This window comes from Balaenoptera musculus, chromosome 5 (assembly GCF_009873245.2).
Source record: "Balaenoptera musculus isolate JJ_BM4_2016_0621 chromosome 5, mBalMus1.pri.v3, whole genome shotgun sequence".
In the NCBI taxonomy this organism is placed as follows: domain Eukaryota; kingdom Metazoa; phylum Chordata; class Mammalia; order Artiodactyla; family Balaenopteridae; genus Balaenoptera; species Balaenoptera musculus.
This window is the reverse complement of record NC_045789.1, coordinates 85,339,345-85,366,161: the sequence shown is the minus strand read 5'-3', so window position 1 is coordinate 85,366,161 and position 26,817 is coordinate 85,339,345.

Here is a 26,817-nt window from a genome sequence, read left to right as displayed (position 1 = left end):
TTTCACCTCTGAAATTTCATTTGAAATGACATTCCCTTGGTTTTGTTCTGTTGTGATACTTGTTGAACTGTTTTTTTTTTTTTTTTCTCCATGAAAAGATCTGTGATTTTTCTACTCATGAATAATCATCCTATTTTAAAAGTACTGTTTCTAGTTCTCTTTTCTCTCTTGTAGTTTTTTATTTAAATGATTGAGATTGTATACTATTCTTACAGACTCCAATAGATTGTATATTATTTTGGAGAAGTTATTATAAACATATTCTTTGTACTACTTGTCATAGTACTTGATCAATATGCTGTTCAAATCTATGCATCTTGAGGGAGAATGCCAGAAAGATAGCAGATTAGGAAGCTCCAGGCTCTTCTTCCCCCAGAGAGACACAAAGTTAACAACAACACATGGATCAGAAAACTCTGTGAGAACTCTAGAGACCAGTTGAGCAGCTACAACACTCAGAGCATTTTAAAAACAAGAAAGAAACCCAGAGGAAGTTTAGGAATATTATCTGCATTTGGCACAGCTGTTTATGCCCCTCTCCCTATGCAGTATAATGGAGCAACCAGAAGGAAACCCTTCATCTTGGGGCTCCTCCTTCAGGATGTAAACAAAAGAGTTGACCAGGCATCCAATGTTCTGGCTTGTCTGGGGGCTGCCCTAGAGACTGGTTTCTGACTCGGAGCACTGACAGGACTGGGGAGTTTGGAAACTGATGAAAACAGATGAGTGCCTCTGCACCTTAGAACTGTAAATTTTGCAGGTAGACCCTGGGGGGAGGAAAAAACCAGAAAAGGTTTGAGAGGTCCTAAGACCTCCAGACTGGCAAAGGTTTCCCTGCACAAGGTCAGGACTCAGACTGAGAGAGATGGTTGTTTTTTCAAATGCCCACATCACAGTAAAAAATTAAAAGGTGTTCAAAGAAACCGAGAAACATGGCCTGATCAAAGAAACAAAATAGAACTTCAGAAGTTGGCTCTAAAGAAACACAGATCTATGAGTTACCTGTAAAATAATTTTAAAATAACTGTCATAAAAATTCTCAATGAACTAAAAGAGAAAGACAATTAAATAAAGTCAATGAAACAATGCATGAATAAAATGAGATTATCAACAAAAGGTAGAAACTGTAAAAAGAACTAAACAGAAATCAGCCATAAAGAAGAAGGAAATGCTGGCATTTGCAAAAACATGGATGAACAATGAGTACATTATGCTAAGTGAAATGAGTCAGAGAAAAACAAATATTGTATGATATTGCTTATATGTGGAATGTAAAAAGCCAAACCCACAGAAATGGGAGTAGATTGTTTGTCACCAAGGGCCAGAGGATGGAGGAAATGAGGGATGCTGGTCAAAGGGTACAGACTTTCAGTTAAAAGATGAATAAGTTCAAGGAATCTAATGTACACGATGGTGACTATAGTCAACAATACTGTATTGTAACTTGAAATTTGATAAGAGAGTAGATCTTGAATGTTCTCTCTACACACACACACACACACACACACACACATACACACACACGCACAAAGTACTATGTGAAGTGATGGGTGTGTTAACTAAACTTATGGTAGTAATCACTTCACAATACATAAGTGTATGTATATGTTTTATATATATGTCAAATCCTCACATTGTATACCTTAAACTTACACAATGCTTTCTGTCAATTGTTTAATGGGTATAGAATTTTAGATATGTAAGAGGAAAAATTCTAGAGATCTCTTTTAAAACAATCTGTTTTAAAACAAGTGTACTAAATGTACACTTAAAAATTATTAAGTTTAGCACTTTTATGTTGTGCTTTTTAACACAATTAAGCATTTTAAAATTAAATTAAAAAGTTTGTTTTTTTAATTTTTATTTTATATTGGAGGATAGTTGATTAACAATGTTGTGTTAGTTTCAGGTGTACAGCAAAGTGATTCAGTTATACATATACATGTATCTATTCTTTTTCAAATTCTTTTAAAAGTTTGTTTTTTAAATCCAACAATTCATTCACATATTCTGGATTCACTGGAAAATGTGTAGTTTATCATAAAACTACTTGGGTTCAAATACTGATTTGACTCCTTACTGAGCCATGTGACCCAGGTCAAATTACTGAATTTATAAAGTCTTTTTTTCCTTATCTGCAAATTTGCCATAATTATAACACCCTACTCACAGGTTTGTTGAATTTCTGTGTGACCTCCCTTTGATTTTACATGGCAAATAGACAGATAAGAAATATTCCGTGGTAAATACAATTTACTGGACTGGATTGGTTATTCTATTGCTCTAGTCTTATAATCCCACTACTGGAAGTGAGAAAAATTAGAACTTCCATTTCAAATGACCCCTTATTGAAAAAATTATCAGGAAGAAACTTTAAAGAGTTCACTATTGCAAAATGAGAAAAGCATAAATCAGTCTACAAACATTATAATAGTAAATACTACAGTAGAAAGAAACAATTTTGAAGCACTAACTTTGAACCTGAATTGTCATAGGCCCTCCATTACCAAGAGTCTCAAAATATTTGGCATTTTTAGGGAAAAAAAAGAAGTAGAAATATTTTCTCCTGCTGAGTCATAGATTTGGGCAGTTAAGGCATAGTTATTTTCCAAAAGAGAGACGTAGCTTACCTTGGTTAAAGAAGTATTGTATTCTTAAAGCAATAGAAATAATCTGTCCTGTAAATTCAAAACAAATTCATGTATTTTTATATATAATACTTGTTTTTGGAATATGAAGAAAATATGAAAACTAAAAGACATTCTTTGAGTGGGAAATCAATTATGTAACTAAAACTCTATTTTTGTTTCAGAATTTGCTAAATCATTTGATTAAAATACAAAAAGCTCAGGGTTTAATGTTTTCATTTAAAGTATCAAAATAATATGTAATAGCATAAAATAAATTTTGAGAGAGAGATTATAAACAGTGAAAATAAAACTGTTTTTCAGATAAAAATACCTACTATATTTTAATCATTGTGTTTTCCCTTTACATGTCATTTGAATAACAAAATCCGGAAAATATTTTGGAAGCTTTAATGCTTAGAAACCACAAGAGTAGATACTGAACTAACAGACATTAAAATTGGGGATACATTTAAAAACTGTCAATATGTTAAATTTCTTCAAAAATGAAAGTAATATAATAAACAGAAAATATGAAATCTAAAAGATAGTCTTGAATGGGAAATCAATTATATATTTAAACCTCCATTGTTGTTTCAGGTTTTGCTAAATCATTTGATTAAGGTACATTGATCCCAGTTGCAAACATGTGATGTGTTAATCATCAGAACCACTACAAGGACTTTCAAAATCAGAAGACTACACTTGGCACCAGTCTACTCACAAGAAAAAATCATAGAAACCACAGCCTGCCAGCAGGGCAACATCAAATGTTCTCTCAATGATAGTCCTTGCAGTAGTCCTAAGGAGGATAGAGAGCTGTAGGGAGCCATTTTCTCTACAGGTTATTGCTCAAGTGCAAAGGTTAAAATCCACTGGTGGGCATGGAAGCCACACTGGCTTAAAAGCCTCAAGTACCATGAAGGGTGATATGTCTTGGAACAACTCTATAAACATAGCTTCCAATTTTATGTACCCATTTATTAGGTATGTACCCATTTATAAGGTGTGTGCCCATTTATAAAGGGCTCCACTCTAAAAGAAATGCAAACCAAGGAGCCTCTACCAGGAGTTTATAGTCCTCCCAGTAGAGGTGTAGTTTTTAACAAAAGCAATATTGCCTAGTCACATAATTAACACAATATATCTTTATCTGTTTCCAGAGATTAGAAAGTTAACCAAAGGACAATTACCCAAGCAGAACAATGGAAAAGGGTCTTATTAACTCGTTACTCTCATATTACAAGCAAAGATGGTCTTCTCTCAGACCTGACTGTGTGCTCTTCCAATACAGAGGGTTCTAAGTAATACTAGAAAAAAAAAACAAACTAAGATGTACTAATTACCTATGAGAAAATACAAAGTCAGATAAAAAACTGAAAACTAAGTGTTTTTTCCAATTGAATTAATTAGGTATTCATACTATTTATAGAAAATTATAGTAGTCAATGATTTATTAAAAACTAGGAACTAGATTTTCACAATTAAATGTAGAAAATTCAGAAGCAAACATAATTAAATATTTTCTATTTTCGTATATTTGTTAAGTGAAATCTCAGAATAAAACATTATTTTGCAGAACACTATAGCATTCAAGATCCACACACATTATGGATAATTAATTGTTTTAAATAACCTGTTTACTCTCAATAACTTTATTATTGAGAGTGAACAAACATAAAAAATAGAGTTTCTGCTTAGAACAAAGAATTTTTTTTTGAAACTGAGTTTTTTTTTCCTTGTTTTTGTTGTTGTTTTTTATTTTATTTTTTTATACAAAGTATGTTCTTCTTAGTTATCTATTTTATACATATTAGTGTATATATGTCAATCCCAATCCCCAATTCATCATACCACCATCACCCCCCACCACTGCTTTCCCCCCTTGATGTCCACACGTTTACTGTCTACATCTGTGTCTCTATTTCTGCCTTGCAAACCGGTTAATTTGTACCATTTTTCAAGACTCCACATATATGCGTTAATATACGATATTTGTTTTTCTCTTTCTGACTTACTTCACTCTGTATGAGAGTCTCTAGGTCCATCCACATCTCTACAAATGACCCAATTTTGTTCCTTTTTATGGCTAAGTAATATTCCATTGTATATATGTTCCACATCTTCTTTATTCATTCATCTGTCAATGGGCATTTAGGTTGCTTCCAGGACCTGGGTATTGTAAAGAGTGCTGCAATGAATATTGGGGTACATATGTCTTTTTGAATTATGGATTTCTCTGGGTATATGCCCAGTAGTGGGATTGCTTGGTCATATGGTAATTTTATTTTTAGTTTTTTAAGGAATTTCCATACTGTTCTCCATAGGGGCTGTATCAATTTACATTCCCACCAACAGTGCAAGAGGGTTCCCTTTTCTCTACACCCTCTCCAGCATTTGTTGTTTATAGATTTTCTGATGATACCCATTCTAACCACTGTAGTTTTGATTTGCATTTCTCTAATAATTAGTGATGTTGAACAGCTTTTCATATGCCTCTTGGCCATCTGTATGTCTTCTTTGGAGAAATGTCTATTTAGGTCTTCTGCCCATTTTTGGATTGGGTTGTTTGTTTTTTTATTATTGAGCTGCATGAGCTGTTTATATATTTGGGAGATTAATTCTTTGTCTGTTGATTCATTTGCAAATATTTTCTTCCACTCTGAGGGTTGTATTTTCGTCTTGTTTATAGTTTCCTTTCCTGTGCAAAAGCTTTTAAATTTCATTAGGTACCATTTGTTTATCTTTGTGTTTATTTCCATTACTCCAGGAGGTGGGTCAAAAAAGATCTTGCTGTGATTTATGTCAAAGAGTGCTCTTCCTATGTTTTCCTCTAAGAGTTTTGTAGTGTCCAGTCTTACATTTAGGTCTTTAATCCATTTTGAGTTTATTTTTGTGTAAGGTGTTAGGAAGTGTTCTAATTTCATTCTTTTACATGTAGCTGTCCAATTTTCCCAGCACCACTTATTGAAGAGACTGTCTTTTCTCCATTGTATATCCTTGCCTCCTTTGTCATAGATTAGTTGACCATAGGTGTGTGGGTTTATCTCTGGGCTTTCTATCTTGTTCCATTGATCTATGTTTCTGCTTTTGTGCCAGTACCATATTGTCTTGAATACTGTAGCTTTGTAGTATAGTCTGAAGTCAGGGAGCCTGATTCCTCCAGCTCCGTTTTTTTCCCTCAAGACTGCTTTGGCTATTTGGGGTCTTTTGTGTCGCCATACAAATTTTAAGATTTTTTTTCTAGTTCTGTAAAAAATGCCATTGGTAATTTAATGGGATTGCATTGAGTCTGTAGACTGCTTTGGGTAGTATAGTCATTTTCACAATATTTATTCTTCTAATCCAAGAACATGATATATCTTTCCATCTGTTTGTGTCATCTTTGATTTCTTTCATCAGTGTCTTAGAGTTTTCTGAGTACAGGTCTTTTACCTCCTTAGGTAGGTTTATTCCTAGGTATTTTATTCTTTTTGTTTCAATGGTGAATGGGATTGTTTCCTTAATTTCACTTTCTGATCTTTCGTTGTTAGTGTATAGGAATGCAAGAGATTTCTGTGCATTAATTTTGTATCCTGCAATTTTACCAAATTCATTGATTAGCTCCAGTAGTTTTCTGGTGGCATCTTTAGGATTTTCAGTGCATAATATAATGTAATCTGCAAACACATACAGTTTTACCTCTTGTTTTCCAATTTGAATTCTTTTTACTTCTTTTTCTTCTCTTATTGCCATGACTAGGACTTCCAAAACTATGTTGAATAATCGTGGTAAGAGCAGACATCCTTGTCTTGTTCCTGATCTTAGAGGCAATGTTTTCAATTTTTCACCATTGCGAATGATGTTTGCTGTGGGTTTGTCATATATGGACTTTATTATGTTGAAGTAGGTTCCCTCTATGTCTACTTTCAGAAGAGTTTTTTTTCATAAATGGGTGTTGAGTTTTGTCGAAAGCTTTTTCTGCATCTTGTGAGACAATCATATGGTTTTTATTCTTCAGTTTGTTAATATGGTGTATCACATTGATTGATTTGCATATATTGAAGAATCCTTGCTTCCCTGGGATAAACTCCACTTGATCATAGTGGATGATCTTTTTAATGTGTTCTTGGATTGTGTTTGCTAGTATTTGGTTGAGGATTTTTGTATCTATGTTCATCAGTGATATTGGCCTGTAGTTGTCTTTTTCTGTGACATCTTTGTCTGGTTTTGGTATCGGGGTGAGTGGCCTCGTAAAATGAGTTTGGGAGTGTTCCTCCCTCTGCTATATTTTGGAAGAGTTTGAGAAGGATAGGTGTTAGCTCTTTGGTAATGTTTGATAGAATTCACCTTTGAAGCCATCTGGTCTTGGGCTTTTGCTTGTTGGAAGATTTTTAATCACAGTTTCAATTTCAGTGCTTGTGGTTGGTCTGCTTATATTATCTATTTCTTCCTGGTTCAGTCTTGGAAGGTTGTGTTTTTCTAAACGTTTGTCCATTTTTTCCAGGTTATCCATTTTATTGGCATATAGCTGCTTGTAGTAATCTCTCATGATCCTTTGTATTTCTACAGTGTCAGTTATTACTTCTCCTTTTTCATTTCTAATTCTATTGATTTTAGTCTTTTTCCTCTTTTTCTTGATGTTTCTGGCTAATGGTTTATCAATTTTGTTTATCTTCTCAAAGAACCAGCTTTTAGTTTTATTGATCTTTGCTATCTTTTCCTTCATTTCTTTTTCATTTCTTTCTGATCTGGTCTTTGGGATGATTTTGTTCTTCTTTCTCTAATTGCTTTAGGTGAAAAGTTAGGTTGTTTATTTGAGATGTTTCTTGTTTCTTGAGGTAAGATTGTATTACTATAAACTTCCTTCATAGAACTGCTTTTGCTGCAACCCATAGGTTTTGGGTTGTCGTGTTTTCATTGTCATTTGTTTCTAGGTATTTTTTGATTTCCTCTTTGACTTCTTCAGTGATCTCTTGGTTATTTAGTAGCATATTGCTTAGCCTCCATGTGTTTGTATTTTTTACAGATTTTTTCCTGTAATTGATATCTGGTCTCATAGTGTTCTGCTCGGAAAAGATACTTGATGCAATTTCCATTTTCTTAAATTTACCAAGGCTTGATTTGTGACCCAAGATAAGATCTATCCTGGAGAATGTTCCAAGAGCACTTGAGAAGAAATTGTATTGTGTTGTTTTTGGATGGAATGTCCTATAAATATCAGTTAAGTCCATCTTGTTTAATGTGTCATTTAAAGCTTGTGTGTCCTTATTTATTTTCATTTGGTTGATCTGTCCATTGGTGAAAGTGGGGTGTTAAAGTCCCCTACTATTAATATGTTATTTTTGATTTCCCTTTATATGGCTGTTAGCATTTTCCTTATGTACTGAGGTGCTCCTATGTTGGGTGCATAAATATTTGCAATTGTTATATCTTCTTTTTGGATTTATCCCTTGATCATTATGTAATGTCCTTCTTTGTCTTTTGTAGTAGTCTTTATTTTAAAGTCTATTTTTTCTGATATGAGAATTGCTACTCCAGCTTTCTTTTGATTTCCATTTGCATGGAATATCTTTTTCCATCCCCTCCCTTTCAGTCTGTATGTGTCCCTAGGTCTGAAGTGGGTCTCCTGTAGACAGCATATATATGGGTCTTGTTTGTATCCATTTAGCCAGTCTATGTTTTTTGGCTGGAGAATTTAATCCATTCACATTTAAGGTAATTATCGATATGTATGCTCCTATTACCATTTTCTTAATTGTTTTGTGTTTGTTTTTGTAGGTCTTTTCTTCTCTTCTGTTTCCTGCCTAGAGAAGTTCCTTTAGCATTTGTTTTAAAGCTGATTTGGTGGTGCTGAATTCTCTTAGCTTTTGCTTATCTGTAAAGGTTTTAATTTCTCCATTGAATCTGAATTAGATCCTTACTGGGTAGAGTAAACTTGGTTGCAGGTTTTTCCCTTTCATCACTTTAAATATGTCCTGCCACTCCCTTCTGGCTTGCAGAGTTTCTGCTGAAAGATCAGCTGTTAACCTTAAGGGGATTCCCTTGTATATTATTTGTTGTTTTTCCATTGCTGCTTTCAATATTTTTTCTTTGTACTTAATTTTTGATAGTTTGATAAATATGTGTCTTAGCATGTTTCTCCTTGAATTTATCCTGTATGGGACTCTCTGCCCTTCCTGTACTTGATTGACTATTTCCTTTCTCGTATTAGGGAAGTTTTCAACTATAATCACTTCAAAAATTTTCTCAGTCCCTTTCATTTTCTCTTCTTCTTCTGGGACCCCTTTAATTTGAATGTTGGTGTGTTTAGTGTTGTCCCTGATGTCTCTGAGACTGTCCTCAATTCTTTTCATTCTTTTTTCTTTATTCTGCTCTGTGGTAGTTATTTCCACAATTTTATCTTCCAGGTCACTTATCCGTTCTTCTGCCCTAGTTGTTCTGCTATTGCTTCCTTTGAGAGAATTTTTAATTTCATTTATTGTGTAGTTCATGATTGTTTGTTTTCTCTTTAGTTCTTCTAGGTCCTTGTTAAATGTTTCTTGTATTTTCTCCATTCTCTTTCCAAGATTTTGTGTCCTCTTTACTAACATTACTCTGAATTCTTTTTCAGGTAGGCTGCCTATTTCCTCTTCATTTGTTTGTTCTGGTGGCTTTTTACCTTGCTCCTTCATCTGCTGCCTATTTCTTTGTCTTCCCATTTTGCTTAACTTACTGTGCTTGGGGTCTCCTTTTCCCAGGCTGCAGGTTCATAGTTCCCATTGCTTTTGGTGTCTGTCCCTAGTAGGTAAGTTTGGTTCAATTGTTTGTGTTGGCTTCCTGGTGGAGGGCAATGGTGGCTGTTCTCTGGTGGATGAGGCTGGATCTTGTCTTTCTGGTGGGCAGGACCACGTCCAGTGGTGTCTTTTGGGGTGTCTGTGAACTTATGATTTAAGGCAGCCTCTCTGCTAATGGGTGGGGTTGTGTTCCTGTCTTGCTAGTTGTTTGGCATAGGGTGTCCAGCACTGGAGCTTGCTGGTCGTTGAGTGGAGCTGGGTGTTAGCGTTGAGACAGAGACCTCTGGGAGAGCTCTTGTCCATTGGTATTACATGGGGCCAGGAGGTATCTTGTGGCCCAGGGTCCTAAATTCAGCTCTCCTACCTCAGAGGCTCAGGCCTGACACCTGGCCTGAGCACCAAGACCCTGTCAGCCACATGGCTGCTAGTGTTGGAAGGTCTTCTGCAGAGGCAGGTGTAAGCTGTGGCTCACCATGGCAATAAGGACAGTCCAATTTTCTTAAATTTACCGAGGCTTGATTTGTGACCCAAGATATGATCTATCCTGGAGAATGTTCTGTGTGCACTTGAGAAGAGATTGTAATCTGCTGTTTTTGGATGGAATGTCCTATACTATCAATTATATCTATATAATATATAACTGGTCTACTGTGTCATTTAAAGCTTTTGTTTCCTTATTAATTTTCTGTCTGGATGATCTGTCCATTGGTGTAATTGAGGTGTAAAATCACCCACTATTATTGTGTTACTATCAATTTATAGCTTTTAACATTTGCCTTATGTATTGAAGTGTTCCTATGTTGGGTACATATGTATTTTTAATTGTTATATCTTCTTCTTGGATTGATTCCTTGATCATTTTGTAGTGCCCTTCCTTGTCTCTTGTAACATTTTTTATTTTAAAGTCTATTTTATCTGAAATGAGTATTGCTGCTCCAGCTTTCTTCTGAGTTCCATTTGCATGGAATAGCTTTTTCCATCCCCTCACTTTCAGTCTGTATGTGTCTATAGGTCTGAAGTGGGTCTCTTGTAGACAATATATATATAGTTCTTGTTTTTGTATCCATTCAGTGAGCCTGTGTCTTTTAGTTAGAGCATTAATCAATTCACATTCAGTGTGATTATTGATATATATGTTCCTATTACCATTTCCTTAATTGTTTTGGGTTTGTTTTTGTAGTTCCTTTTCTTCTCTTGAGTTTCCCACTTAGAGAAGTTCCCTTAGCATTTGTTGTAGAGCTGGTTTGGTGGTTCTGAATTCTCTTAGCTTTTGCTTGTCTGTAAAGCTTTTCATTCCTCTGTCAAGTCTGAATGAGATCCTTGCTGGGTAGAGTAATGTCGGTTGTAGGTTCTTCCCTTTCATCACTTTAAATATATCATGCCACTCCTTTCTGGCTTGTAAAGTTTTTGCTGAGAAATCAGCTGTTAACCTTATAGGAGTTCCCTTGTAGGTTATTTGTCATTTTACCCTTGTTGCTTTTAATAATTTTTCTTTGTCTTTAATTTTTGTCACTTTGATAACTATGTGTCTCAGCATGTTTCTCCTGGGGTTTATCCTGCTTGGGACTCTCTGTGCTTTCTGGACTTAGGTGGCTATTTCGTTTCTCATGTTAAGGAAGTTTTTGGCTATAATCTCTTCAAATATTTTCTCAGGTCTTTTCTCTCTCTCTTCTCCTTCTGGGACCCCTACAATGCGAATGTTGTTGTGTTTAATGTTGTCCCAGAGGTCTCTTAGTCTGTCTTCATTTCTTTCCATTCTTTTTTTTGTTTGTTTGTTTTTTATTCTGTTCTGTGGCAGTGAATTCCGCCCTTTTGTCTTCCAGGTCACTTATCCGTTTTTCTGCCTCAGTTATTCTGCTATTGATGCCTTCTAGTGTATTTTTCATTTCAGTTATTTTGTTGTTCATCTCTGTTTGTTTGTTCTTTAATTCTTCTAGGTCTTTGTTAAACATTTCTTGCATCTTCTCGATCTTTGCCTCCATTCTTTTCCTGAGGTCCTGCATCATCTTCACTATCATTTTTCTGAATATTTTCTGGAAGTTTGCCTATCTCCACTTCATTTAGTTGTTTTTCTGGGATTTTATCTTGTTCCTTCATCTGGTACATAGTCCTCTGCCTTTCCATTTTGTCTATTTTTCTGTGAATGTAGTTTTCATTCCACAGGCTGCAGGATTGTAGTTCTTCTTGCTTCTGCTCAGTACAAAGAATGTTTTTGTTTGTAAAAATAAAAATACAATGAAAATCCTATTCCTATATTTTAAAATTCACTTCACAACTGGAAGTTATGTAATGAAAATAAAGTACTTTTTTGTAATACCGTAAGTGATATCATAGTGGTATGTAAAGAGGTCATGGTGAGAAAAGACTTGTGGTTGCCAAGGGGTAGAAAGAGTGGGGGAAGGATGTATTGGGAGCTTGAGATTAGCAGATACAAACCATTATATATAGAATGGATAAACAGCAATGTTCTACTGTATAGTGCAAGGAACTATATTCAATATGTTTTTATAAACCATAACAGAAAAGAATATGAAAAAGAATATACATATATATGTTAATGGAATCACTTTGTTGTACAGCAGAAATTAATACAACACTGTAAATCAACTATACTTTAATAAGATAAATTTTAAAATTAAATATAAAAATGACATGGGAGCAATTAAAAATAAAAGATTACTTATATTTTGAGGTTCAAGAATGTTTTCATTGAAGTACTGGCATATGAACTTGACACTGGGAAAAATAGAGGTTACTAGATAATGAAGGCTATTTCATCCAAGGAAGAAAGTGGAGTAACTTCAGAGAGATATAGAACAATTTATCACGTCCTTGAAAATGTAGTTAGTTATTTTTTAAGGTACAGAGCAAAAGCATTGGAGACTAGGAGTTGAAAGTAAAAAAAATCAGGGAGTGAGGGCAGCAGTAGTAAGGAAAACAAACAATTTTAAAGGAACACCATATTTGCATGAGGTGTGTTCTCTACAAAAATCCTATGCAGAGAATTTTGCAGTCTGTATTATCAATAAGAAACCTGAGACTCAAGGACTTTAAGTCATTTTTTCAAGGTCAGTTTTCACTAAATATCATCACTAAATTTAAACTTAAGTCTGTCTGACTTCAAGATTCAATCTCTTTCCACTAGCCCATTCAACCAGATTGAGATGGGCACACTTTTATATCATGCTAATATACTCAGGTTTCCTCATGTTGGATTTATGGAGTCATGTAAATTATTTTTAAAAATGTTAAAATTATGGTATGTGAAACAGAGTACAAAATAATGATCCTGGAAGGGAATAACATAATTCTAATGGTGTAAGATTACATCCACAAAAAGGCTTCAAAATACACGTCTACTGATTTATAGATATTTTTTATAAGTATTTCCTTTGTTCAGTTATGGCAATTCCCAAGAAATGGTAATTCCCTAAATTTCCCACATTTTTGTTCAATAATTTGTCCCTTTTTGGGAGGGTAGGAAGTTCATTGATCTTTGGAAGCTCAAATTAACAAAATATAAAATGTATAAAAATATAATACATCACTGCATGTTTCTTTTGCTGTTCTACTAGTTTAACGTTATTTTTCATGTGTGTGTGTGTGTGTGTATGTGTGTGTGTGTGTTCAGGTGCATACACAAGCACACTGCCAGCATCTCACAGAGTGTTTTAACATTGAGAATTGAGATGGGAATGCAAAGAGAGTCAGGGGAATTCATTTAATCATTCTTTTAGTATACACTGTAATTTAGAGACTGTAGAGTGTCTCGGGTGCAACACTTAAGGAAAATGTCCAAAGTCAATCAGACTAGGTAAATCTTTCTCCCTAAGTTGTATTCAGTCAAATCAGGAACAGTTTCAGTGTGTAGTCTGTTTGAAGCATGCTGTGAGAGGTAAAGTTCCTTGGCAGAATTTTCTCCTCTCTCTTCTCACTGCAGTGTCTGATCAGTTTGGGTGAATCCTTATTACTGTTAAAATCATGAACAAGAAATAGGATGAATAGTATCCTATTTTAAGACTGTAGGAGTCAGAGAGTATGGATGACTTCAGAGAAACGTTATTCCTTTTACAAGAGCAAACACTGTGGTGCCTCGTACAAGGGCTCAAATTTCCTGATTCAGATTGATAATATGCTGACCCAGACACTTATATTTAAAGGCAAGGGAGCCCTTGGCAATTTTAATTTACTTTTAGACATTGATCCTATTACATGATAGGGATAAATATCTCCAAAAAGATCATAAAGATGGATTGGGAGCAAACGTGTGTCAGAGATTCTTTTATCTTTCCCAGATTTTATCTGAAATAATTGGTAAGCAAATAAAATGACTCCCATTCAACTAAATTGACCTTTTGTATTTGCCATTTGCATTATTTATGTCTATGGCAAACTATAGCAGCACTAGGAATTTTAATTAAAAAAAATCTACTTTGGAAAGGACCTGCATTCAGGATAATCAAAAACTTCTGAAATTAGTCCTGTTCATTTGCAGGCTATTTGCTGCTGCACCTGTTCAGAGAGTGTTCCAACTAACTGGTGGTTTAACCATTCCCTCAACACTCTTGATTAAGAACATGTTTTCATCAAACCGGTTGGGAGGCCCTCACACCTGTATTTCATTTTAGATTTTCTTCCTTCAGAGGATGATCTTAAATTTTGTACAGAAGATTTTGTGCTCAGTTATTTCTCTGCATTTGTTGCAGAGGGCATACATGCTACCACCACCCTATACAAAAGGAAGAAATAAATTGCTTTCACCAGACATTTAACCTCCTTTATTTGTCCTAAACTGAGGAAGAGTAATCAATAATAGGAATAGTTTTGTGAGCATAAACTTTATTGTCAGGATCACCTGAAGCTCAAATTCCAACTCTGTCACTTACTGGCTATGAAGCCTTAGTTGAGCTACTTTAGCTCTTTAAACCTCCCTTTACTTGCCTGTAAAATGGGTACAATCATTCATTATTCCATGACTTTAAGGATTCAGAGAGATTATGTATTCAACATTCTAACAGAACTCCTGAGGCATAGGAAATTTTTAATACACTGAGGTACAAAATATTCTTTAATTTTAAACCCAGGAAGATTTAAATCTACCCACACTCTTAATTATTAATGTCCAATATTGAATTTATTCCTAAGGTGTCTCTGTCTGTTGCCAACTTGGGACTTCCTTTGCAGCAAACATCTTTCTCTCTTTCTCTCTCATTCCCTAAGTACTGGCAGGTAGTAAGTTTTCTAAAATTTTTTTCAAAAATGATAATTTTTATAAATATGTTGTATAACATTTAATGTTTTAGGAAATCATATAATCACAAAATATAAAGAGGGATATTGGGATTCTTGTGTTCATGAATGTAACTCTAAAAGCATGAAGAATGGTTTATAGAACTACATAATAATGTAGAAATGAATGAATGATTGCATGCTTTTTATTATAGCTAATCAAGTAAATGGGTACTTTTCAGTTCTGGATGCAAAACTCTCTGACTTCAAATTTACCCACACAAACAGGACCATTCTTTAGGCAATTAGCTAACAGCACTTTTCTATTCCTGTTTAAATGTTATCAGTAGATGTGAAATCCACCTTATCACAATATCATCCTATTCTTATCCATTCAACCACCCATATCTCTTCATGCACATAGATTTTCTATTACAATATGTCTTTAAAAAATAATCAGATATAAATACATAGAGAATCTGAAGGAAAACATGACATTTTGTAACTGTATTTGGAGATTAATTTTATAAATCAAAAAACCATATTGTATTTCACACCGAATCTCCACACTCCCTAATTAGAGCTGGTAACAGAACATCACAAGGTAGATCACACTAGTACTTTTGTATTCATGATGTCTACACAAGTCTGTACAGTATATGCTGTTAACCCATAAGCAATGGAACACATAGCGGATCCCATTTCAACACAATTGCCCTGAAGTAACTCAATGTTCCTAACTACAGCTATACTTCCATAATATATCTATGACTTTTGGGGGTCTCAAGCCAGGATAGAAACTCTTACTTAAAAGAAAAAACCTACAGCAAGTGGACTCAGTCATTTTTAGGACTTGTGTGTTTTTAGTTCTTCGGGGTCTGTACTATTTGAGGATGAGAGATAAGAGTTTCTAACCAAGAACATTGTGCAATGATTTTTTAGGATACATAGCAGACATATATTTGATTCTTTAACAAAATCATTTTATATCTCATTTCATTTCTCCTTCTCTAAAGAACTGACAGAACACTGCATCTTGCAGACTATAACAGTGGATTAAAATATACACAGATGTAATGCTGGGCTTTCCAGATATTTATGTATGGTGTTTTTTAAAGATCATTTCAGCTAGAAAACATGTTTCATAATAATAATAATACATAATAGCTTAGCGACTTTTTTATAATTTTCTTCTACATATATGTTTGTGTCACAAAAACATAACCTCTTATTTCTATAAACATGAATTTATCCCTTTCAGCCTTCTTTTCATGGAGGGTTTTGCTCTTTATTCAGTTCATTCAATTTTGAATTTTGCCATAATGATACCATTCCTGTGGTTGAAGGCAACATATTTGTTTCAACTGTTTTTTTGTGAAGTTAGCTACGTTATGATTTTCCTTCCAAAATAATGTTTCTTTCTAATATGAACTCATCAGATTTTTTTTTTAGGATAACACTTTTAAGATCTGTAAAATAAATGCAGGTGCTGTGTTCATTGCAAAATTTTTTTAAAAAGATAATATACTGCAAGGCCCTTGGATATACAAAAATTTAAGTTAAGAATATCACTCATACTTATTATGTCCTTTACTGGATGTTGAGTTTCTTGAAGGCAGTGACCGAGGCACATTGCCCAGGACAAAGGGGTATTATGAAAGATTGGCTGACTTAGTCAATGAGAGACTTGTGTCCGGAAGAGTGATTGAGTTTTCACAAGATTCTACAGTAAGAGGAAAAAAGGCATTTTTATGATTCTCAATGCAGTACTCTTCCCACTGCAACATGCCACTTCCTGAATGAGATTTTGGTACAACATGAAGTTTTGAAAGAAGACAGGATCGTATTATTTCTGTGGGAAATAATATTATCTGTGCCTCCAAGATTCATGAGAGGTTATCAAGGAGGAAGTCTGTATAACCTGAAATGAATCTTTATTTGGTCACCACTATATAAAAACAAAACTTAGCAGGCAAGAGCTTTTTATTGTCTCTTGAAAGGAGGTAGCATGGGCACTTGAGAAGACATATATTAAGAAGACTCTCCCCTGAATCACATACATTTGGCCATTAATCAAAAATCTAACCCCTTCAGCAATTTAATATTTTAGGGTTTTTATCCTAGTGACTTCCAGTCTTAGATTAATGCAGAGTAACTGGATGAGAAGCAGAGATTTTTGAACTCTAAATGTTAAGCTAATTATTTATTGCTGATTTTCTATCCGATCGGTCTTATATTCATTGGGATGACTTGACCTCTGGTAGCAGCAATAGACAGGACAAACAACTAGGTAGGAAACTTCTGCTATTGCTGATATCTCAAGCTAATTTACCAAAGCCACCAAACAGAGAATCAGCCATTCTTGGTGACTCTTCTCATATAGTAATATTATCATGTTGAACAGCTGAGGCAAAGTGAATGCAGATACCTGGCTTAAACTGGCTATATGGGGAACATTTCAATAGAGGACCTGGCACGTCTGCCTAAGATGTTCATAAACTCACATGTTAAGTTTAATATCTTTTATATTGAATTTATCAACTTTTTATGATATACTTTCTCCACTCCAAAAACCTCTTCAAACAAATCCACAAAGCTTCCCCCAGGTAGAATTTGTCATACCTTGTATTTTCCTCTCTTTTTTTAATGCTTAATTCATTTGCCTGAAGCTTTTCTCACTATAATAGCATTAACATGTGCAAAAGGCTTTGTAATCAGGACAAGCAGAATTGAGGCTGAAACAAAGTATTCTCAACTGGACGCTATGCTTCTTCTTATAGGATGTCATATATGTTATTTGATCACCTCACTCCTACGGTGTTGATAAAGTAAAAACCCTACAGTTTTCTCTTCATTTGTTTTCTATTTGTCAGAACATCTTGTGAATTATACATGTTTTCCCTAAATTACTGATATCACAGAACCTATTCTACTAATTAAACCTAATATATTTGAACCTTAGGCTCAGATATACTTTACCACTTATAAGTTGTATCTAAGAATTATAATTTCATAGTTTAAGAAAAGTATCTAGAGCAGGGATTGGCAATTTATGGCCATGAGCCAAATCCAATGTATTGCCTATTTTTATAAATAGAGTTTCATTGAAACACAGCCAAATCCATTCATTTTCTCTGGCTACTTTTGAACCACAGTGACATTGTTGAGTAGTTGTGACAGGGACATTATGATCTATGAAGTCTAAAATATTTTCTATCTTGTTCTTTACAGAAAAGGTTTGCTGACCCCAGATCTGAAGTGGTCCACTGAGATTTTATTATTTGTGTAATCTCCCTACATAATTATATTATAAACATTTTATACTAATGCCCTATAAAATAACTTGTCTTGATTTAAAATAAATATAGCAGCATATTGTAAGGAGGGTATTATGATTGAGTGCTCTTAGGAAATGTTACTAGTTGAGAAGCAGCAATAGTGTTTAGCATTGACTATACACAACTGAAAGGAAGCAGACACAATAACTGTGTTTCCTCATTCAGCAAGTTCAAAAATCAGAGAACTCTAGAACCTCTTCTGTGTTTTTTTATGCTATAAGCTGAGTTTATTCGATTGCCTACACCACTAAGAGAAAGAAGTTCTTCTTGCTATTAAGAATGTTAGAAGCAGAAAGATAAGATTCTTAGATAGAAAGGGGCCATGAAATTGTCAAGGTGGAATGAATTCATTGGGTTTCCTTAAAAGTTCACACTTGAGGCATGCCTCACTTCTGCCAATGTAAAGAGGAGTGCAAATAACCTTTTTGGAAGATATCTGCAATCCCAGTGTGCAGAAAATGTCAAGAAACATACAGAGATAAATGGGAACAACTAGAAAACTAACTAAAGTAAATTCATAATTTATTTCTTCAATTTATTCACACATTCATTTATTTAAGCAAAACATTTATCAAACTACTAGGGGCCATGTTATGCCAGTCATTGAAGATAAAGACGTAAATAAAAAGATTTTTATTCTGAAGCATCTCTAATTCTCTGCGTTAGCAAGATGGTGAGGTAAGGGGATGGAAGGGTGGATGAGAACAAGAGGAAGATAAAAGCAAGTGGGAAAGGGTGACTTGTTCTCATTCCAAGGTATATTAAAGATCTCTGAAGAAATTTAAACTTAAGAGCTCTTCACAAAAAAATGTTAGTTTGGGACAAGTTGAAGAAGAGATCAGATCTATATTTTGTGTGTGTGTGTGTGTGTGTGTGTGTGTACATATTCAATCATATATTTATAAAGAGGTTGAATTACTTAATAATTTATCTTGACCTTAATCTTATTATAATCAGTAAGTTTTTAAACTTCTGTGATGCAGTGTACTAAACTGCTCCCCACTGTCACTCAGGAACTCAATGGAACTCTGCCATCTCAAAATTGTGACTTCTAAGGAAATCTTCATCATTAACATTTGGTCACCAGCAGGTAAGAGTGAGGCAGTAGAGGCTCATACAGGGGTTTTATAAGTCATGCCTTGACTTAGATATCAATTCTGCCTACACTCTATTGGCCAAAACTCACCAACACTGCCCCACACCGTGCCAGGAGGTTCGCAAATGCAACCCCTGGCTAAGCAGTCACTTCTCAGCAATTCCTTTATACTACAGAACTGGTCCCTTTGGTAGAGCTGTCTCTATATCACAAGTGTTTAACAGGCTGCTGTATCTTAAGTAGTTAAAGAATAATTCCAAGGACCATCAGAGTCAACTTTGTTTTCCTACAGCTATTGGAAACCCTCTTAGATCATCTATAATCATCTATCTGATATAATGATTGTTTACAAATATATTTCATATTCCAGTATGGAATGCATATTCTTGAAGATAGGAATTCTGTGTTCATTTTGAAAAATCTTTCTCAGAGATAGGCCCTATCTATGATTGACCTAAGTTATAGGATCACTACTATTTTAATTTCAACTGGCTATTCAATGGGTAGACCTGATGGATATTTACTTATTTTGGGTTAAGTTTATTGGGCTCATTCTATGACATAATTCCTACACATTCTTATATTTATAGAAGCTGAAGACTGTTGCATATTACTGACATCAGCTAACATTTGTGAGCCTAATAACAACAATTCTGAGAAGGCACTTTTGAAGGCCATGGACACGACACTATATTATGGTAAAATGATTAAGAATGTCTTGCGAGATTGCATCATTAAGCTATTACTGCCTTGCTCTGCCATGAGATCATAGTTTACTTTTACTCAGCTTTTGATATTCACAAGCAGTTTTTTCTGGCCACTTACTGACTCTTGACAAGACTCTTACCAGTGCATTGATTTTGTTTTCCATAAAGTATTTTCAAGCAAAGAAGCCATGGACTTGAATCTATTCCAGAGCAGTATGCTGTTAGCACCAGGATTCTAAAAGGATATATATTGCTAGAAACATGAGTACTATTTTAATGGGATTTAATATTCTCTGAGAGCAGGTATATAAAATGTTAAATTAAGACGGAAGTAATTATGAGTCATATATTGCTTATTGTTTTTCCTTCCAGTTTTGTTGAGATATTGATATACGGTGCTGTATACGTTTAAGGTGTCCGACATGATAATATCACTTACATACATTGTGAAATGATTACCACAATAATTTTAGTGAACATTCATCATCTCACAAAGATATAAAATAAAAGAAAAAGAAAAAATATTTTTCTTTGTGATGAGAACTTCCAGGATCCACTCTCTTAACAACTTTCATATGCAACATTCAGCCGTGTTAATTGTATTTATCATGTATCAATACATTACATCCTTAGTACTCATTTATCTTGTAACTGGAAATTTGTACTTTTTGATTTCCTTCATCCAATTCTGCTTCGCCCCCGCTACCCCCTATCTCTGGTAAACACAGATCTGATCTCTTTTGTTTGTTGGTTTTTGAAGTATAATTGACCAACAACACTATACAAGTTCCTGTTACACAGCATAGTGATTAGATATTCCTATACATTATAAAATGATCACCATGACAAGTCTAGTTACTATCTGTCACCATACAAAGATATTACTTATTTATAAAGGAAAATAATAAAATGCAAATGACTGAATAAAACTTTCCCTTCCCTGTTAGAGTAATAATAAATCAATATAAACAGGATGGTTAACATGATGTATTTCACAAAACAGAGGGTCAAAGTAAGCAGGAGCTACTTTGGCATAAAACCAAACATTGAGGATATTCAACTTTTGTCTTTAAAGAGATCAAGCTAGAGTAAGTCATAGAACATCAAATAAGTAAAATTCTATCTAAAACAAAAATTCTATCTAAAACAGAATGCTTGAATTTTGCAAGTGTGAACCACCAGTTCTGAGCAAAATCTCAAGATAAAAACTGTCATAAACACAGGTTAAAAATTTGAGTTAATTTTCTTCTTCCAGCCAAACATTGACTTTTGGAATTGAAAACTGTAAATTTCAATAAAGTAGATCCCTACTACATATCTGCCTCCATCTTTTTTAACCAAAACTGGTACAATATTCTCCTAACAGCCACTGTTGTCCTCTATAATCCATTATCCAAACACAGAGCAGGTTGGTTTCCCTTAGGCAGCTTCCCAGACAGAGTAGGGAATATAAGGTGCTCATTAGGAATCAATACCTCTGAAAAGATGTAGGAGGATGCAGGGGTGCACCAAGGAAGAAGATGAACTGTGATGCATGAACAACAAACACTTGACATAGGAATTCTAGAGGGAATATTGCACATAGAGGTTCTCCTTTGTTGGCTGAAATATCTAGGTCTTTCTGCCCCTGGGCTATGGAACTCCCTGAGAAGGCTACAATTTCAAATGAGGTGGCTCTCTGGAGATCCTGAAGGAGGTGACAGTTGGAAGCTGTCTGTTGACTAATCCTTGAAGCTATGATTCTTTCCTGAAAGGTGATCTAAGCAGTATATTTCATGTCTACCACAAAACAGCAGCAGTCAAAGTAAAGTTTTTGAAATATAAAACATTTTATATCTTTATTAACACATAACTCTTTAATGACTTTTTCTGTGGTTAGCACAAATGTAACATGAAATACAAAAGATGGTATTTACTAACATCTTTTCAATTTTATCTCCCTCCTCTCTTCCCTTTGCTCAGTCACTAATTAGTATTTAGTCTTAGAATTCTTCAAGGAACACTTACTCTTCCTAGCTTAATGACTAGTTATTCCCTAGGTGTACAATGGTCCATAACCTGATTTCACTTGTACATTTTTTAGCTTCTAGGTCTCAGTTTAAATGATCACATGCATATAGGCCTTCTTAGACCATTCACTATAGCAGTCATTCTCATGAAGGATATGTTTGTTTGTCTCCATATTATGTAATATGTTCTATCAGAGAAGTGATTACATAAATAATGTTGAATGCCATAAGACAATACAATTAGAAATTAATGGCAACATAATTTTAAAAGCCATGTTTTATAATAAAATAACATATTACAAAAACATACTAGGGTTAAAAATGAAATCTAGAAATATTTAGAACTGAATTATAATGAATCTACTGTCAAAATCTGTGACCCATGGTTAATATAATACTTAAATTATAGCATAATAGAATATGCATAAATAAATGTTACAGAAAATAAAATAGATAACCAAGAACTTCATTCAATAATTTCAAACATAGATTTTTAAGAGTTATATTTATAAAACCTTCAAGGTACAATTAATTTGCTTTTAATCAAGGTTTACCAAAAATCTTTAAAAAATATCTCATTTATCTGTTAATTTAATAATGCCCTGTAATTATGTTTCCAAAACCAGATCAGGACAAAACAAACAAATAAAAACAAGTACAGGCCCATTTCACTGAGACATGTAGATGTTAAAATTCAGAGGAAATTATTAAGTAATAGTGCATTTATACTTTATGTTTAAAGAACTTAATTCCAGGGATGTGGAAATATTTCAATAACAGAAAAAAGTAATGCATTACTATATTTGATAACCTTAAAAGATTAAGGGAGAAAAACCATTTTGTTTTATAAGTTCTTTCAGAAAAATAAAACAACATAAATAGGTTCATCACTTATTTGTGATAAAAATGCTTAATAAAAGAGTAGAGACTTCTTAAGAATATAAAAGTTGACTTTGGGCTTCCCTGGTGTCGCAGTGGTTGAGAATCTGACTGCCAATGCAGGGGACACGGGTTCGAGCCCTGGTCGGGGAAGATCCCACATGTCACGGAGCAACTAGGCCCGTGAGCCACAACTATTGAGCCTGCGCGTCTGGAGCCTGTGCTCCCAGCAAGAGAGGCCGCGATAGTGAGAGGCCCGCACACCGCGATGAAGAATGACCCCCACTTGCCGCAACTACAGAAAGCCCTCGCACAGAAACGAAGACCCAACACAGCCAAAAAAAAAAAAAAAAAAAAAAAAAGTTGACTTTACTTACCAAAACCTATAACAAATACTACATTACACTTAATAAGGATACTTTATACACATTCCCTTTAACATCAGGAATAAGAGAAGAATAACTAATATTACTTTTTCTGCTACATTGTAATCAAGACCCTAGCCAATCTTATCCATAAAAAAGCAAAATAGAAGTTTAATTTATTTGAACATGATAAAATAATTTACCTAGAAAATCCAATGGAATCAATGAGCTATTAGACCTAGTTAAAATTTTAGCAAGACTGCAGAAATGAAATAAAAACTTCACATGCCCAACTCAGTATCATTTCTCTACAGCAGTTATCATATGTTGGGAAATACAAATGGGAGTAAGGTAAGATATGAAGAGCAAGTAAAAATATAACTATCTAGGAACTATGTTACTGAGAATTAATAGATATTTCATGAAAAAAATTTAAATCTCTAATAAAGGAGGGATAATGATCTAAATTAAGGTTTCCCAACCTCAGCATTATTGACACTTTGTAACAGATAATTCTTTGTCATGTAAGGCAGCCCTGTGCATTGTAGGATGTTTTACATCTTTGCCTAGGTTCCAGTAGCATCTCTCCAATTGTAACAACCAAAATACTAAATATCTCCAGATATTGCCAAATGTCTCCTAGAGGACACAATTGCCACTGATCTAAAAGAATGAAGAGATAATCCATAATTTTAAAAGAGATAACCTAATAATATAAAAAGATGATTTACCTTTACAAAGTAATATATGATTTCAATGTAATCACAATAACAATTTCATTTGTAAGATCCTTTATAAACTTACTCTTAAATACATAGAAATACAGAACAATGGGTAACTAAGTCAACTTTGTGAAATAAAAGGAATAAAGACTTGCCTAGAGAGGCAAAAACATACTTTCAAACTTCAAAGTCAGAACCATGATAATATTTACATCAACAGCAACAACAGCAACAATAATAAACTATCTTAGCTAAAAAAAAAAAAAAAAGAGAGAGAAATAAACTATTGGAAAAAATAAAGAGCTAAAAGTAGATAGAGGCACAAGTGGAAATTTATAATATTCTAAAGGTGGCACCAATGCTGTATACTGGGGAAATTTCAGAAATTTTAGTATATGGTGTTAGAAAAAACTGGATTAGCATACAAAAGTAATACTGAATTATTTTCTAAGATTCTAAGTAACATCAGGTTCTATTTTCTACATAAAAACAGATTCTAGTTGGATTAAATACAATATATAATTAATAAACACGTAAAATACATCTCTGTCCTGGAGTGGGAAAGAGGTTTTTAAACAAAACTTCAAAAACACAAAAATGAAGCCATACATGATTAACAGATTATATCAGGTTTTTATTTTTCTGTTCATAGGGTGAATGAATGGTGAAAGTTAAAAGATATATAATAAAATATGAAAATATACTCTAGATATCTAGAAATGACAATAGATTCATATCCAGAATAGACAGAGAACTCCTGTAAATCAACAAAGAAAAGACTAAATAAAAATATTTAAAAATTGCAGGGAAGTAATAAAAACTCAATTTACAGAAGAAAGAGCTGCCAGAGCTAATGAATATATGAAAAATGTTCATAATTGTAAGTAAGCAGAGGAAAGAAAATCCGAGTAACAAAAAGATTTGGCTTTGCCTATTGGACTGGAAATGATCAGAAAGCTGGAAAATCTCAAATGTTAGTGGGGATGTGAATCTCACTGTTGGTAAGATCGTGGGTATTGACAGTCATTCTAGAAAGCTCAATATGAGGACATGTGAACGGTCATTCATTGCAGCAATGTTCCTAGCCAGGGAAAGGCATTGGAAGAAAATTGTCCATCATTTGGAGAGTGGATGGATAAAATGTGGCAGATAACACCATGGAGTGTTATAAAGAAGTTAAAAGTTATGACTTAGATATATACACAACATAATGGATAGATCATAGATATATAATGCTTTGTGAAAAGCAAAAAAAGCATGAGAGAGCGAATATAATAATATTTATTAAGCAGAAACTTGTATCCCATAGTTTAGGTAAAATGTCTTTCTGGTAGGAAGTTTTATTCTAAGTCTTTTGTAAATGTCATGTAGTTATGTTCCCCTGGCCGCACGCCTCCTTTGGAGTCAAGTTGCCTACTCTACTTATTTGTATTTCTAATTACATTTTCATAACTACAGCTAGAATAAAGCAGAGTGTATGTTCAAATTGCATACTATCATTTTATCTTCCTTGTGTCTCTATTTCCTTGTTCTCTGGTACCCACAAAGTGAAATAAACAGAAATATAACTTATGCTGTGCTTTCAAAATCTGTCCTGTTGCCAGCTTCCCTCACAAGTTGGCAGCATGTCCCAGAAAGCCCTATACAACAAAGAAGACACAACTTCTCACAAAATACAAATATTTTTTCTTATCATTTTCTCACAAAATGTAGAAAACTAAGGGGTCCATGCCTGGGTTCTTAATCAGATGAGATATGAGAGGGAACAATAACTCTGAGTTATTGAAAAAAATTGGATGAATTGAAAAAAAAAGTCATCTCCCGAATTTGCGTGATACAAATTACTTTTTGAGTCAGGGGACAGAAGGAATTGGAAAACTAAGACATCTTCCCATAATTTCAAGTTTTTTATTTCATATAATTAATCAGTTACCATGTTAACATTCATGAAACCCAGAATATATTTTCCCACAATCCAGCTATATCTGTCTTCTAAACAGCATCCTTACATTTCAAATGTTTCTCTCTCTTTCTCTCTCTCTTTCCTTGTGTATGAAAGAACATTATATTATACACAAATTTAAGTTTGAATTATATATAACAATGCAAAATATAAAAGATATTATAGAGTACTATATGTAAAAAGTAAAACTAACATAAATATACTGAAATTTTATATAGAAATTATATATAGAAATTTAGATTATATATAAAATTGGAAAGAATATATATACACACATATATATGTGTGTGTATGTATATATATATATAACTGCCCAAGAAATGGGCTATTTCTACGGGGCTTCAAGCATAAAGCCAATTATGTCCGTTTTCTATTTCATACTATCTTGTTGTTTTCAGTCCCTCATATACCTGTTCAAGCTTTTGCACTCATGATTCCAATAGCTGGCATTGCTCTCAACGTTGTTTTAACCAATAATATGAAAGATATGATGATTATGTCTTAATCTATGTAATTGGAAAAACCAGTCTGCAGTCCAGAGTAAAGGATTTTAGGATTCTAGAGCTCTCTTTTTAATTTGTCATCAGTCTAAATCTGGGTGGGTAAACAAGGTCAAGATGAATTCATCCAACTTCAGCATCAGATCATTCTGTTTCTTCATCAATACTTAATTGACAGTTCTGCTGTTCAACAAAATCATTCAATCAGGGCCAGGCACTGTTCTATGAATTGAAAATCTAGAATAAAAATTAATAGACAAGGTCTCTGCTCTCACAGATCTTTCATTTTAATAAGCCAGTCAACAAATAAAGACAATCATTTCATAAACTGAAAAGAGCTATAAAGAAAAAGGAAATGGAGTGATGTGATAGCAAGTACATGCCAGGCTTTTGTATGTGTGTATAGCTAGGAGGAGACCACTTGGAACTGGGTTTTGAGGAAAGACTGTACAAATGTAATATTTGAGTGGAAACCAATGGGAAAGAAAAATTAGCCACAGGAAGACCAATGGATTGGAGACTTGATCTCATAAGTTCCAATGTGCTTTCTATTACTCTACACTGTCTCCAATAAGATGGGCTATTTCTGTTTTAAAAGGGGCCCATATATTAATTTCCTCATTTAAC